At 41.8% G+C, this 14,576-nt stretch overlaps 1 long non-coding RNA gene across 1 annotated transcript in view; it reads left to right on the forward strand.

The window, feature by feature from the left end:
- The window catches only part of LOC131384415 (uncharacterized), a 63,634-nt gene extending 51,007 nt beyond the window's left edge, over nucleotides 1-12,627 (forward strand). The window contains exon 3 of the long non-coding RNA XR_009215242.1: nucleotides 12,358-12,627. This is a non-coding gene — a long non-coding RNA (uncharacterized LOC131384415). The remainder of the gene's footprint in view (nucleotides 1-12,357) is intronic.
- Nucleotides 12,628-14,576: the final 1,949 nt, after the last annotated feature.

A 14,576-nucleotide genomic window follows, 5' to 3' on the forward strand; every position in this document is an offset into this window, starting at 1 on the left:
CACAAAATTTATAAATTATCTGTCTCTAAAACAGCCAGGCTGGAGTATTTATAGCCTGAGGAAGCTAGCCACAGCACAGTTCTAAAAAAAAAAAAATCCGCAGTTTGCATCAGTAAATGCTGAAAAAATGTAAAGGCTCATCTGTTGCTAGAGGGGGAAAAAAAGGAAGAGAAAGAAAAGGGCAGAGAACTTCTCAGAATGAGATGTTCGATTTATTCAAGCTTGTAAATATAGAAATCCAGACTGCTGGTGAAACTCAAAATAGTAATTCTGCTCCCATCTAGCAAGGATGGAAGAAAGCATTTAGATCCACACCCTACCTATGTGGAAAAATCGTGAGACCGTGTGCTTCTAGCAGGTACCTGGAATTGGTGCTTGCATTTGGAGAATGCTGTGGCCAACTTCTCATTATACTGTGGTCAATCAAACACGCTTTGTCCCCAAGGTTCAAGAGTCTGGCTCTATGGGTAAATCTGCACCATTAAAGCCAAAGTTCATAAAGCAACTATGGAAAGTTTCTATCTTAGTGCTCCCAACTGAAAAAGAGTGACGGATGGCTTAAGTATTTTTATAACTAAAGGAAAAGTGATTAGTGGATTGAGTCAGAGTCACATAAAAGAAAATTTGAGCTCTGTACCGCTTGCTTGTGATTTATTTATTTCTATCATGCAGTTGCCAGTGCTATTAAAATAATGTCAAAGACATAATGATGAATTTAATAAGATATTGATGGTGGATCTGACAGTGGGTTAGTGCCTAAAGTAGTGAAACGTCAGGGTAAAGTGCATTATGTGCTGACTTGCATCGTTAAAGTGACTCCAGGCAAACTGAGAAGCGGCCGTGAGACTTCCTTCAGATGCGCTGAATGGCTGCTCGTCCGCTAAAAGCTCCCTAGCTCTTATCCTGGGATGATGGATCAGAACTGAAACATCTGTGTCTAAGAGGGAACAAGGGAGTGCCCCAACAGGTCTAAACTAGATCAAACACATTACCGTCAATGTGCACACATCCTTAACAAAGCCAAGCTAATTATTAAAATGTGAAATATGGCTCAAAATGCACACCAAGCAGAAATTCTATAAAGGACAAAACCAAGCCCCACATTTACTTAATTCCTAACTAAGTCTTCAAGTGAAATCGTCTTTTCATTTCATTATCAGGCTTTGTTCAATGCAGTCAATATCTAATTATGTTTTTAAAAGTTAAGTTTGGGATCTAAATTACCTATAAATACAGGGATATTCTTAGGGATTTCTTTGAGATATAGTCCCATTATTTCTCATTCACTTGCCTTGAGCTATGAGAAAAACAAATTGAAGCTTTTAGAGTTCTCTGAAAACACAACTTCTTCTAAATTGTCTTTGGTCCGTGAGTTTTGAGAGTTCTCACAGTGGGTTTGATGTGCTAGCTGTCTGTATTCATAAAACTAAATGAGTAATTGGCAAGTCTCTATTTTGCTTTGTCCTGTGGGTACAGGAGAAGGGAAATGAAAGGGGCAATGGGGGAGAAGGTAGAAGGGAAAGAAGAAAATAGAAAGGGAGTAAGAGAGAAAAAGGTGGTGATAATTGAGTAGAAAAGTGAAAGAAGAAAGAAAAGAAAAAAACAGAAAAAAAGGCAAAAAGATCAATTTCAACAGGTCTTGAAACATAACCGTTTCAAGAGGAGATAAAGAATTTGAGTGTTCCATAATTTCTTGTCCCACTAACCAAACTCACCAGTTACTCAACTTCTACCTCATTTTGACTATGAGGCTGAGACAAATTAAATGCATTCAGTTCTGAGTTTAAAACCTAAATCCTGAATTTTGGAGTTATGGACCCAAAAATGACCTGTAGCTAGACTACATATTTCCAAAGTTGGCTGTTGTTCAGTGGCATGTCAAGGGTGCCCATGAAGATACAAAACTTTTCACTGGTTGTTTCACTATACTTGAAGGGGGCTTGAAATGAAAGCAATGTTGTTAAAACTTTTGAATTAGGTAAATGTTCTGCACTTAGCAATGTATAGTTGATTCTCATTATTCGTGGTAATTATGTTCTGTAAAGTTGCCTCAAACACAAAATTAGCTAATACTGAACTATTGTTTCTAGGAGGAAGAGTTAAGTTCTTGCAAGCCTGTAGTCACAACATTTTCATCAACTGAAGTACATATAAGCTTGTTTTATGTTTCTATTCAAACACCTTGTGTGTCTGTGTGTGTGTGATTCATTAACATTTAACTCACAGCCAACAGTAATATAACTCATGTCTGAATGAAGCTCGTATCGTACACATACTTTCTCTCTAAGGCATATATCATATTCTACTTGCATTTAGGAACACTGGAAAACACTGCAATACTGTTTGAGGACCAGTTTAAACTATGAAAGCACCAATAAAAAGCACAAAATATGTGACAAACTACAAAAAGAACACTTGTTTACAGCAAGAAGCATGAGAACTGAAACAAGAAGCCAGTGTGTCATTTTCTTTGACCTCAGCTAGGAACATGTGCATTGGGGTGACTCAAATTTTTTGCCACTCTGTATGTCTTCAAATAACTATAAAATCACCCGCCAGGCATGGTGGCTCCTGCCTGTAATCCCAGCACTTTGGGAGGCCAAGGCAGGCAGATCACCTGAGGTCAGGAATTCGAGACCTGCCTGGCCAACAAGGTGAAAGCACGTCTCTACTAAAAACACAAAAATTTGCTTGGCATGGTGGCGGGTGCCTGTAATCCCACCCAATAGAGAAGCTGAGGCAGGAGAATCGCTTGAATCCAGGAGGCGGAGGTTGCAGTGAGCCGAGATCATGTGCCATTGCACTCCAGCGTGGGCAACAAGAGTGAAATTCCATCTCAAAAAAAAAAAAAAAGCACCAGGAATATCCATTTTGGAGTTATAAGTAAATTTTAGTGAGTAGGTGAATTAGCAAAAATGGAATCCACAAATAAGGAGGAAACACTGTATTTGGTTTTCCATTCAATTTTGCCATAATCTTTCAACTTTTGATCTGCCTTGGCACTTTGACTCTCTGTAAGTCTACTTGTTCTTGAGTTTCTTTGACTGTATAGGAGGAAGATTATTCCTGTTCCTTCTACATGTCTAGAATTGTATTTGAGTTCTTGGTTTCTTTTTCTCTTTTTTTGCGGAAGTTGGGGCAGGGATGGAGTTTCACTCTTGTACTCGTGTCGCCCAGGATGGAGTGCAGTGGTGTGATCTCAGCTCACTGCAACCTCCGCCTCCCATGTTCAAGCGATTCTCCTGCCTCAGCCTCCCAAGTAACAGGGATTACAGGTGCACTACCATCAAGCCCCGCTAATTTTTGTATTTTTAGTAGAGACAGGGTTTCACCATGTTGGCCAGGCTGGTCTCGAACTCCTGACCTCAGCTGATTCACTTGCCTCAGCCTCCCAAAGTGCTGAGATTACAGGCATGAGCCACCACAACCAGCTGACTTCTTTTTCTTAAGTAAAACAAAATAAAGTAAAATAAAAATAGAGGATACCGAATCATTAAAAATTTAGAAAAAATGTAAAGCAACAAAACTTGAAAGACAGCCAAACTGGAAACGAATTAGTGTTGAATCCCTTCATAAACTTTATCTCACTTATTCATGTCAACCTTTGTACTGAGTATTTTATAAGTGCAACAAGAGGTTAAGAGATGTATCCATGGTCAGATAGTTAAGTCATAGGACCAAGACTTCAAATGAAACTTTTAGATTATAAATTCCATCCACCTTCTATAAATAGAATTAAAAGAGAAGACACCATCAATCTTTCATGAAGCTTTGATTAAAATGTGCAAAATGAAAATGTTTCTTATATTTATTTATAAAGCCCACACCAGATAGCCCCCACAATAGTTGAGTATAAAGTATTAACCTTACAGGGATATATTAAGGCCATTCTCACAAGGGGGAAATATAGACAGTCATTGAGAGAAATGTAAGGCAATGCTTTAGGGAAAAGTGCATTAGTTGTAACTTTGGTTGTAAAAGGGAATACACTGGCTTGTCAAGAACGACTTAGGAAAAGGCTCCTGAAATCACTGTAAACTATATTCTCAAGTCATCGGGCCCCAAAAGTGGGGTGTTAAAAGGTAAGTGAGGCACACTGGAAACTGAGTCCTCTGACTATAGTGGGCAGCTGAGAAGCTCCAGTGGATCTTGCCCAGTAGAAAGTTGGGCTAAGTTTGCTACATTTGATTTTCCAAGAGAAGTCGGAAATTCTTTTCTGTACATGAAGTTTCCATGGCAGGGACAATCGATGCTCACTTCAAGTCCATGAGCTCCCTGTATTTCCCAGCCTCCTTCCACTGCAGTCAGGTGTGGGGCCATGTGACCATTCTATCCAATAGTTAATGGTCTGTGAGCAGAAGTGAGTGAGTTATAAATCACCAGGGCCTTTACAAGTCTTCTTCCTCCCTCCTTTCTCTCCCCTGATCTGTCTCTCTCTCTCTCTAGGAGTATGACTTGGCTATACCTCAGGCTCCTATTATCCTTCATTAGTTCTCTCCAGGATGTCCCAGCTGCCTTTGAATTTGAAGCATAACACTTATTTCCATTCTGAAAGTCAAATTGGCCATCAAGTCATGTGGCAAAGACCAAGAGTTGTGTCCCAATATCCATTCTTGCCTTCTATGCTTCTTTGGTACTAGACTTTAGACATTCACATGAATGTTCAGAGTAAAGGCTAATTTTCAAGCTACCCTTATTGCTATGCGTGGCCCTACGACTAAGTGTTGGTCAACTGGATGTGAGTGGAAGTTGTGTCTGCCATTTTAGGGGTGGGCCCTGGCTTGCCCTGTTTTTCTTTGTCTTTCCCATTGGAAACAGACATCATAAAGAGCCATATTGGACCACATGGATGAGAAGAGAACTGTAGTGCCTACTTAACAATATGGAGCTGCCACATTAGTCTTGAATTGTTTTGGCTCAGATTGAGAAAAAATACACTTTTAATTTGCGTAAGCTACTCTTGGATCCTAATGCAGTCACACTGTATCCTAGATAATCCAGGCACTTAGATGCTATGGCTACTGCTTTAACTCCTATCAAAACCCTTGGAAAATAGAGCTAAAGAGGTTTGGGAAGTGGCATGACATATCCATGAAGAGTGTGCACTTTGAAGTATAACAGAACTGACCCTGAATTTTACTTGGCCACTTCCTAGCTGTGTCTCCACGGCCAAGGTAATTAAAATATCTGAGCTAGGTTTCCTTTGCTTAAAAATTGAGTAAGTAATACATCATTGGATTGTTGTAAATGTTAAATGAGCTGGTGTATACACAGTTCCTGGCATCTAATAAATATTAAACAAATGCTTGTTGCTATTGCTCAGGAGTCAGACACACGAAGGAAACTGGAAGACAGGAAGAGAGGGTAGGAATGGCTTCATCTGCCCATCTTGCTTCTGCAACCAGAGGGACTTGCAAACACTCTTCTCTCAGTTTCTGTAGCTCATGGATAGAAGACGTCATCCCATGGCTGACAGACATCTGGATTTTCTGTGCTGTGCTTATTCATTGAACTTAATCATGACCTCACTTTCTATGCCTGAGTGAGTAGAGGCTCCTTCTCCCTCCTTGGGTACAGGTGTTGATGGATTGAAAAGCACTCACTGAGAAAAGATATACTGTGACCCCTCCCAAGCCCGAGTCAATGCAAAAAGGCCTAAAACTGTGCCAAGTGCCAGAGTCCACTGGAAATTTCTGAATCCAGCTGCACACCCAGATGTGCATGTTGACAGGATGCCAAGCCATTCCAAAGTCTTGAGCAATGTACAGTTCCAGGGCCCAGTGAGCTGGTGCCAAGGCTTCGACTGCCACTCCAGGAAGCCAGCAGTGGGGCAACTGGGGAAAATAATGCTCATCGAAAGAAGAAATTCTTTTATGTATGGTTTCCCTCCTGACCAATGACATCTCTACCTTGCTAGTGTCCCACCTGTCCTCCAAAGTGGTTGACCCCACTGGAGATTGTTGCAGGCTGCAGCCATCTTGATGATGAGAATTGGCATCAACTGGGAGGAGCTCTCACTTCGTAACACTTCCCTTGAAAGCCATACTGCCTAAAACTAACTGCAGAGATGCAAACTTTCTTGTTGGAAGCATTGGCCTATGAAGGTAATAGAGAGCCATAGGGAGAAAAAAAAATCGGTGGAGGAAAAAGTCACCTATACTGCCATCTGTCTGTCTGGAAGAGCATAGGTGACTCAATTCATTTCACATTTACTTCTCTTCAGCACTCAGCTAAGGTAAAGAAAAAATGGAGGGAAATAACTTGGATCAAATGTCTGTCAGCCCCACCCCTCAGCTTCTCAATTATTTCATCCCTTCTCCAGCCCAAACACATCTTTCTCTCACATCCTGATAGAAGCATTTCCACCTCTTTGCAAAACCTCACATTCCTGCCATAGCAAGTTGGAACTCAGAATATTGATACCCATTCTCTCTCCACTACTGTGTTCAAAACTGTCACCATCACAGGGGACATCAGGCCTTGGTGAACTTGTCTTGGAATCCAGCTTCCAAGCACAACATTGTTTCAATGGGAAGGGAACTCATTCTGGGTCCAAACAAAAAGCTGGTAGGTGACCTTAATGAATACAACCACGACATGTTTAAGACTGTCTGCACATGAAAATCAGCAAACATCAAAGATAGCATTGCACAATACAGAGTGTGGCACATCCAGAAAGTTCAGGGGGAAAGAAATTGCAAATGTAAGGAATAGAGTCAAAGACTGCATTTTAAGTTTATTTCCACCCAGATTGGTTCCTCCTCTGCCATGGAATAAGGAACAATTCAGCAAAGGGAGAGAAAGAAAGCAAAGCGCTGAGGAGTTTCAGCAGCCTGTTCCTTCAGGGGAAAGCTGGCGTGTGCTTTTCCCAAACTCAGTCATACGCAGAAAACCAGAAGTGAGGCTGCTTCATCAGGAAAAAGAGATGCAGACAGCCCAAGTTACACAAATCCTTGAGCCTTGTCTGCACAAGCGTGTTTCATTTCATGTGGCTGCTCAGTATGTAAAGGATGATAGTCTCATTTTAAGTAAATAGTGACATGGACTGTGGTGTTGATTAACAACCAACCATGTCTCAAGTCCAGCTCTTTCCAATGAAAGCACCAAGAAAATACAATCTTCAGAAGAAAGGACTTGACAGAAACCACAGGCATGAAGTTGCATGGCCAGTTCCTGTTTGGGAAGAGCAACAGCACATTTGGTCTCTGAATTCCCTGCATTTGGCCGGCCATGTGGTCTCCAAAGTGGCTGTTGTTCTGAAGTCTCCACTGCTCATGGATGGACACACTCAGGCTTGCCTTCTTTCCGATGCTCTTTTTGAGTGATGGCAAGAGCTATGTGAGTTCTCAGGGTGAGCCCTTTGTGTACAGGTTTGGTGTAAATAAGCGTTCAGGTGAGCAAAGGTAGTTCTTCCCAAGCCCTTGGCCATCACAAGATCGCCTGTGCTGGAGCAGGCTGGGGCTGAGGAAAGGCTGGGAATGAGCCTCCAGCTTCCCAAGAAGGAGTGACATGGTCTCTGCTGAGAAGGAGTCATTTTGTTCATTCCCAGTCTTTCTCCTCCAAATTTGCAACCTCATTCCCACCTACGAGAGCAGTATTTTGGATACATGGAGCTCTCAGAGTGCCTCATTCCTACAGTTTCCAAAGGACCTTCTCAGTCCTCCTGTTTTCCATAAATGTAAGATGTGTTTCCAAGATCACCAGCTGCCTATGAGCAGGAAAGACCAAGGTGATCAATAAAGCACAGCAAGACCTTCCTTTTAAGCCACCCCAGCATGTTGCATTTCTAGAGCAAAGGAAGGAACGGGACTGAAGGCATAGCTTTGTTTGTAGGCTTTCATGTGCACCAGAATATACATTAAGGGACATGCCACACAATGTGTCTGCTTTTAAAATGTTCATTCTAGGCCGGACACAGTGGCTCACACCTGTAATCCGAGCACTTTGGGAGGCCGAGGCTGGTGGATCACTTGAGGCCAGGAGTTTGAGACCAGCTTGGCCAACGTGGTGAAACCCCATCTCTACTAAAAATACAAAAAAATTAGCCTGGTGGCAGGTGCCTGTAATCCCAGCTACTCGGGAGGCTAAGGCATGAGCCTCTTATTTGAACCTGGGAGGCAGAGGTTGCAGTGAGCTGAGATCATGCCACTGTACTTCAGCCTGGGCAACAGAGCAAGACTGTCTCAAAAATAAAATAAAATAAAATGTTCACTCTAAAACGATTTGATTAACACACTGTTGACAACTGAGTTATCTGCTATGAATAATAAAAATGAGTTAAAGAAAGACCATTGTCTTGAACTACTGCTCTCAGAATGGTGGTCTCGAATTGTACAGAGCTCAACCTGCAAACACTGGAGCTCTCATCCCCTGGGGGGCTTTTAAATGGCCTGGAGGGTTTCCATAAGTGGGCCTACAGTTCAATAAGTGGGCCTAAAGTTCAAAGCCAATTTTCAAAATAAAGAAATGTTCTCCCTAGGCTCCAGACACACCTTGCAAATAGGAAAGTGGACCTATTCTGATGGTGACTCAAAAGCATTTCAATCTCATTCTCTAAGTCTTGTGACTGGCCATTCCATAACTCCAAATGCCTTTGGCTTTGAAATTTCCTCCCAGGGTGCCTGACTGGCATGTAGAAACTTCATTTAGCATAGCGCAGGTGGTCTTGTGCTGGCCAAGGGCTTGGTAAAAACTCCCTTTACTCACCAGAAACTTTATCTATACCAAACCTGTACACAAAGAGCTCACGCTGAGAATTCACACAGCTCTTGCCATCACTCAAAAAGAGCATCAGAAGAACAAGAGAAGATGGCAATCACCTGAGGTCATGAGTTTGAGACCAGCCTGACCAACATGGTGAAACCCCATCTCTAATAAAAATACAAAAAATTAGCTGGGCGTGGTGGCGCATGCCTGTAATCTCAGCTACACGGGAGGCTGAGGTAGGAGAATCGCTTGAACCTGGGAGGCGGAGGTTGGGGTGAGCCGAGATTGCACCACTGCACTCCAGCCTGGACAACAAGAGTGAAACTCCATCTCAAAAAAAAAAAAAAATTTTTGAGGTAGGCTATGTTCAGAATCTCAAAAATATTTTCTTAGAAAATAAAAATAGTTGCTCTAAATTATGTCTCTTATGTTTTATGTTTTTTGTTATTTTTTGATTTGTCTTAAATTTTTTAATGAAGGAAATAATGTCAGTAAGCAAAACACATTTATTTGAGAATATTGGAAAAATACCTAAATGAACAAACAGGTGAGAAAAACTGTAAATTACCTATGCAAAGGAAGCCACAATTTACCTTTTGCATCTTTTTTTCCAGTCTTTTTGTTATACATATTTTGTGTAATTGAAACCATACTGTTTTGTTTTATTTATTTATTTTAGATTCTGCTTTTTACACTTAGTAACATGTAGAAAGATCAGTGTGGCTGGAGCAGAGATAACATAAGCATTTCTCTGTGATATTAAAAAATTATTGCATGTTAGAGAGCACAGATGACTCCCAGATAGAATGAAGGGATAGATTTAAAAGGGATTTAATGACCTTCATATTTGGAACTACAGGGATTGCCGTAGAAAGCTTAAGGTGAACCCACGGACAGGTCTAGCTACAATCACAGGGACTGAAGAAAGGGATAGAGTCAAGATACCACTTCTCAGAAAGAGAGACATTCAGTATGAGTTGAAAGAAACACATTGGAGGTCATAAAACTGGAACTTTACACCCAGCTTCCAGAAAGCAGAAGACTTAAAACTACCCAATACAAGTTCAACCTTGTTATTTTATAAACAAGAAGAAACTAGATCCATAATGATAAAGTGACTCATGTTAAGCCCCATCGAGGGGAAGTTTGTGAAAGACTCAAAATGTTCTGACATTGGATCCAACATTCTTTGGCCTGCATCTTCCTGCCTTTTCTTCCATTTGCCTTCTCCCACACCCCCCATTGGTGTAGAAGTGGGAATCAACATGTGTTATAACCGTCTCACAGGGAGAGGAGATCAGATGGTTGATGGACGTGAAAACTCTTTGACAGTGGGAAAACGACAACAAACTAAAGCTTTATTGCTGCTGCTGCTGCTGCTAGTTTCCTACCTACTGAGGATAAAAACGAATGCAGCCACCTTTGCCTCATTTAATGTATTCATTCAACAAACATTACTGAGTGTGCCAGACACTGGGTGTAGGCATTAGGGATGCAACAGGGAACAAACAGATAAAACATTTATGGAGTTTATAGTCTAGGTAAGACACCAAAGATGAATAAGAAATTAAGTTACAGCATATGATAGTTGAAGATAAGTGATAAGGAGGAATAAGGAGGCAGAGATAAGATATGTGATGTTCTGGAAGGATGTTAGATAAGGCCGCCAGGGAAGGAAGCCATGTGTATATTTGGGAAAGAGCATCTAGGGACAGAGAACAGTGGGGGCCAATGCCCTGAAACGGGAGTGTGTCTGTACTTTTGAGGACCAGGGAAGAGGTCAGTGTGGCTGGAGCAGAGATGACATAAAGAAAGGCATGATAGGGGCCCAGATCATGTGGAGTTGTGGAGATGAATTTACTGAAGGAAGATCGTAGATGGTTCTGAACAGAGGAGTGATGTGGTCTGACTTCAATTTTAAAGAGGATCTCTCTGGCTATATAAAGAATAGACTCAAGGGAAGTGTGAGGGTGGGCAGGAGAGGGTTAATTCAGGAGGTCTTGTTTGCTCAAACCTTGCACGCTCCAAAACAAAAAAAAGAAAAAAAAGCCTGAGGGTGGTCTTAAGTCCCTAAGCCGCTCACCCCCTTCTTCTCCTACCCACCCACCCCCACAGAGTGAGGTCCAGGAGACAAGCTAGGAGGAAGATGCACTCATCCAGGTGGCAGAGCAGGGTGGCATCTGCCATGATTTTGTCCCATCAGTGTCCTGGGATTTCTGTTGACTCTTTTGAAACTCCTTGGCAAGGGAAAGATACCTTTCATGAATGTCAATTGATGAAGTCCAGAATCTCTTTATTAAACAGCTAATTCTGGTCTGATCTGTCAGAGAATCATTCCTGCTTTTTCCCCAGCAGAGAAGTTCTTGAGAAACTTGGTATCTCTAAGATGCTAAGCAAAAAGACCAAGGTTTCTTGTTTCTCCGTTGATGTGAGCCAGCAGGTCCACATCAGGCAATGGATGCAAGTGTCATTGGAAGTGCCCGGGAACAAGGAGAAACCCATAGCATTCAGATTTGTCTCTGATCTCCACCTCCCCAACATGGCCACCAGTAACCTCATCATTATTTCAAATGGGCAGACAAGCCACTGGCCTTGTAGCCCTCCCAAGGATGGATTTTGACTTGACTTTCCCACAAGTCTCCCAAGTGTAGGAAACTTGGGAGAGCAGGAGAAAATAGATCAACTTCTACTTGAATGGGGAAATTATTCCATTTCTATATTCTAGGTCATTTTATTTTTATATTTATTTATTTATTTATTTATTTATCTATTTTGAGACAGGGTCTTGTTCTGTCAGCCAGGCTGGAGTGCAGTGGAGTGAACTCGGCTCACTGCAAACTCTGCCTCCCAGGTTCAAGTGATTCTCCTCCCTCAGTCTCCTGAGTAGCTGGGATTACAGGCGCTCGCCACCATGCCTGGCTAATTTTTGTATTTTTAGTAGGGACGGAGTTTCACCATGTTGGTCAGGCTGGTCTTGAACTCCTGACCTCGTGATCCGCCCTCCTCGGCCTCCCAAAGTGCTGGGATTATAGGCGTGAGCCACGGTGCCCTGTCCCATTTTCTTTATTATAATATTTACCTGGAATATTCACAACGATGGGGGTATATTAATGAATTGTACTGATGGCTGCTTGGGATAAAATGCAATGAGTGTTTGTAGATGAAGTGCAAGCCTATATGAAGTGCCTGTTCCATAGCAGGATTTGGGGAGGAGAGCATAATGTGCTTCACACAGCTGCAAAGCTTTGGAGAACTTTAGGACTTTTATAAACAGGGGAGTAAACTTTTTCTCTAAGGAGTTCAGTGTGTATTTGGAAAAAGGAAGGCAGGGGCAGACCCTACCAGGAGCCATCGGCTTCTTAAGTTCTTCAGCTGCTGGGATTACGATCTCTGCCTACCCAAAAGGCAAGGGAAAAGCACAGACTGAGAACTCAGCCAGACCTTGGATCAAATCCCAGCCCCATCTCTTATCAGGAGAGTTACCTTGGGCAAGTTACTTAGCACCTTGGGGTGTTTGAGCCTTCCATTCTCCCTTCATTAAATGTGGATTATGTTACCCGCCTCCAAGCATTGGTGTATGAGATTTAAATAATAATGTTTGGCACTCAGCCTATAGTAGGCACCTAATGAATGCTCACTTTCCACTTCTAGGTGTTCCACGGACTAATCAACAATAACAATATTATCAGTATAATTGGGAGGAGAAAAGAAAACAGGAGACGTTCCCTGGTCAGTGGGAAAGTATAGCTTTCAACTCTTCTTGTGCTTGTAGAGCCTGCCGAAGTATCACAGAATCTCCTACCTAGGAAAACCACAATTTCATAATCTTTGCTCACGCTTTTTGCCCCATAGTTGATTTTCAATGGTCTGCCACATGGAGGTTTATGGCCAGCACTCTGATTGGTCAAGGCCATGCTGTATCGGTGGTTTATTATTATTTTAACATGCCCCCTGATTTGTGCCAACAAAATATGGATAGCTGGAAGGAGTAGAATATTCTTTGCTTTTCTGAACAACTCAATGAGTTTTTGGCTAGCAGAGGTATCTGTAAACTAATGTGAACTAGGAAGTTAAGGGCTTGACTGACATATGAAGAATTTATGTTTTAAAGACAGACAGCAGAGAAGAAAAGAAGCTATTCAGAAAGCAGGAGGCCCCAAAAGATTGTGACAAGATAGGGACAATATAGCCACTGATAAGTCATCTGTGGTGAGCGATGGCTCATGGAATCTCCAGAAAGTGATGTCTAATACCCAAGGTGAAATTTGTACCTGTACAGAGCTATGCAACAGCTCCTTTTATTTCAAACTTTCTGCAAAAGTTTTAGTAGCCCTCTGAGGGAAGAAAGGTTTTGGAGTGGTTGCAATGTGGGCTGAAGGAAGCCTACATGATAAAACCTAAAGCCATGTTATCAAGCTAGATGCTATGCAGACTTACCAGGAGACCAAGAAATCTCCTGGAATATTGAAAGGAGTAGCACATAGAAGGTGAGGTGGGGGCTTGAGTCACTGTACTTGAGTACTAAGATAAATGGCCACCCTAGACGTTTGAGACACTTGGATGGAGAATCTGGAGTCTATTTGAATTGAGTATTCTGTTTTCTTAAGTGCACTTGGTCAAAACAATAAAATCACTCACAAATGCACTTTTCCATGCATCTGTCTGTGTGAATGTATGAGATATACCTGCTCCCAACTCCAAGAGAACATCAGGATAACCCAACAGCTTCAGAGGCCAGAGGGCAGCCATCCTAGTGCCTCAGGGGCCCTTGAGGGGATCTGAAAGCTGAAGTACACAGAGCATCTGTTTGGTGCACAAAGGGCAGGTCTTCCCTGCTCTTTTATGAGTAGCTGGATGAGAGGTCTTAAAAGTGATGACCACAGAGTCCATTAACAGAGGCTTCAGGCTCTTGAAGTCCTTCCATGCCTGAGCCAGTGAATTCTAGCTCTGAATTTGCCTTCAACTCCAAATAAAAATTTTTAATTCAGGGGATCGTATCCTGCCCCCAGGTTCCCCCCTCAAATTTCAGAAAAGCATTTCAGATAGAAATGTCAATTAACCAGGGAAGAAACATTCACAGGAAAAGGGTACAGTGTCATTCGTGATTTTAGAACAAGTAAAAGAGGCATTTCAACAAAGTTCCAGAGTTGACATCGAGGCAGGAGTATGTTTAGCCATTCTCAGACTCCAATTCTGGCAGCTAGAACCTAAATTGTAGGTGCTTTGTCTTTGAAGCCTCAATGAAATATGAACTACTTAAGATGTTGCTCAGATGAAGAAATATATGCATTTATTAAGTATAAATGATCAGAGGATTCTTTACTTCGTGAATTCTTGTCTAAAACTTCACTGGCACATACATGAGACATAGGTGTCAAGGATATTTTTGAATTTTTCCTTGGCTCACACTCATCAATAACATAAATTTCTGTGAAGGAAGTACCATATTTTGCTCAAACGCCATATCCTTCTGTTCCAAGAAAAAATAAAAAAGGATATAAACCAAGAAGCAGCTTCTATTTGGGCCTCTTTGGCAGGGAAATAAAGGGGAAAGAAACTGGGAAATATATTCCCTTGCTCAGAGTAGGGAACGGGAAGGATTCCTTAATAAACATATGTGCTACTAAATCCTGCCTGGAAACAAAGAATGATATAAACAAGCCATGGCTTACGGTTTCAAAATCCAGTAAATTATATTTATGGTTGTGCATTTGTCAAGATAAGTAGCTAATGGTAATCCAATAAGCAGATAAGGGTAATAAAATGCACTGAGGTAGGGCAGAAGTCAGACCTAGTGATGGGGACAACCTTTCACATTTGTGGTCCTAAAAGACCTCATCAAATATCTTAGGACAAGAGTGATGGACAGG

Source organism: Hylobates moloch, unplaced genomic scaffold, assembly GCF_009828535.3.
Source record: "Hylobates moloch isolate HMO894 unplaced genomic scaffold, HMol_V3 SCAFFOLD_10, whole genome shotgun sequence".
Taxonomy (NCBI): domain Eukaryota; kingdom Metazoa; phylum Chordata; class Mammalia; order Primates; family Hylobatidae; genus Hylobates; species Hylobates moloch.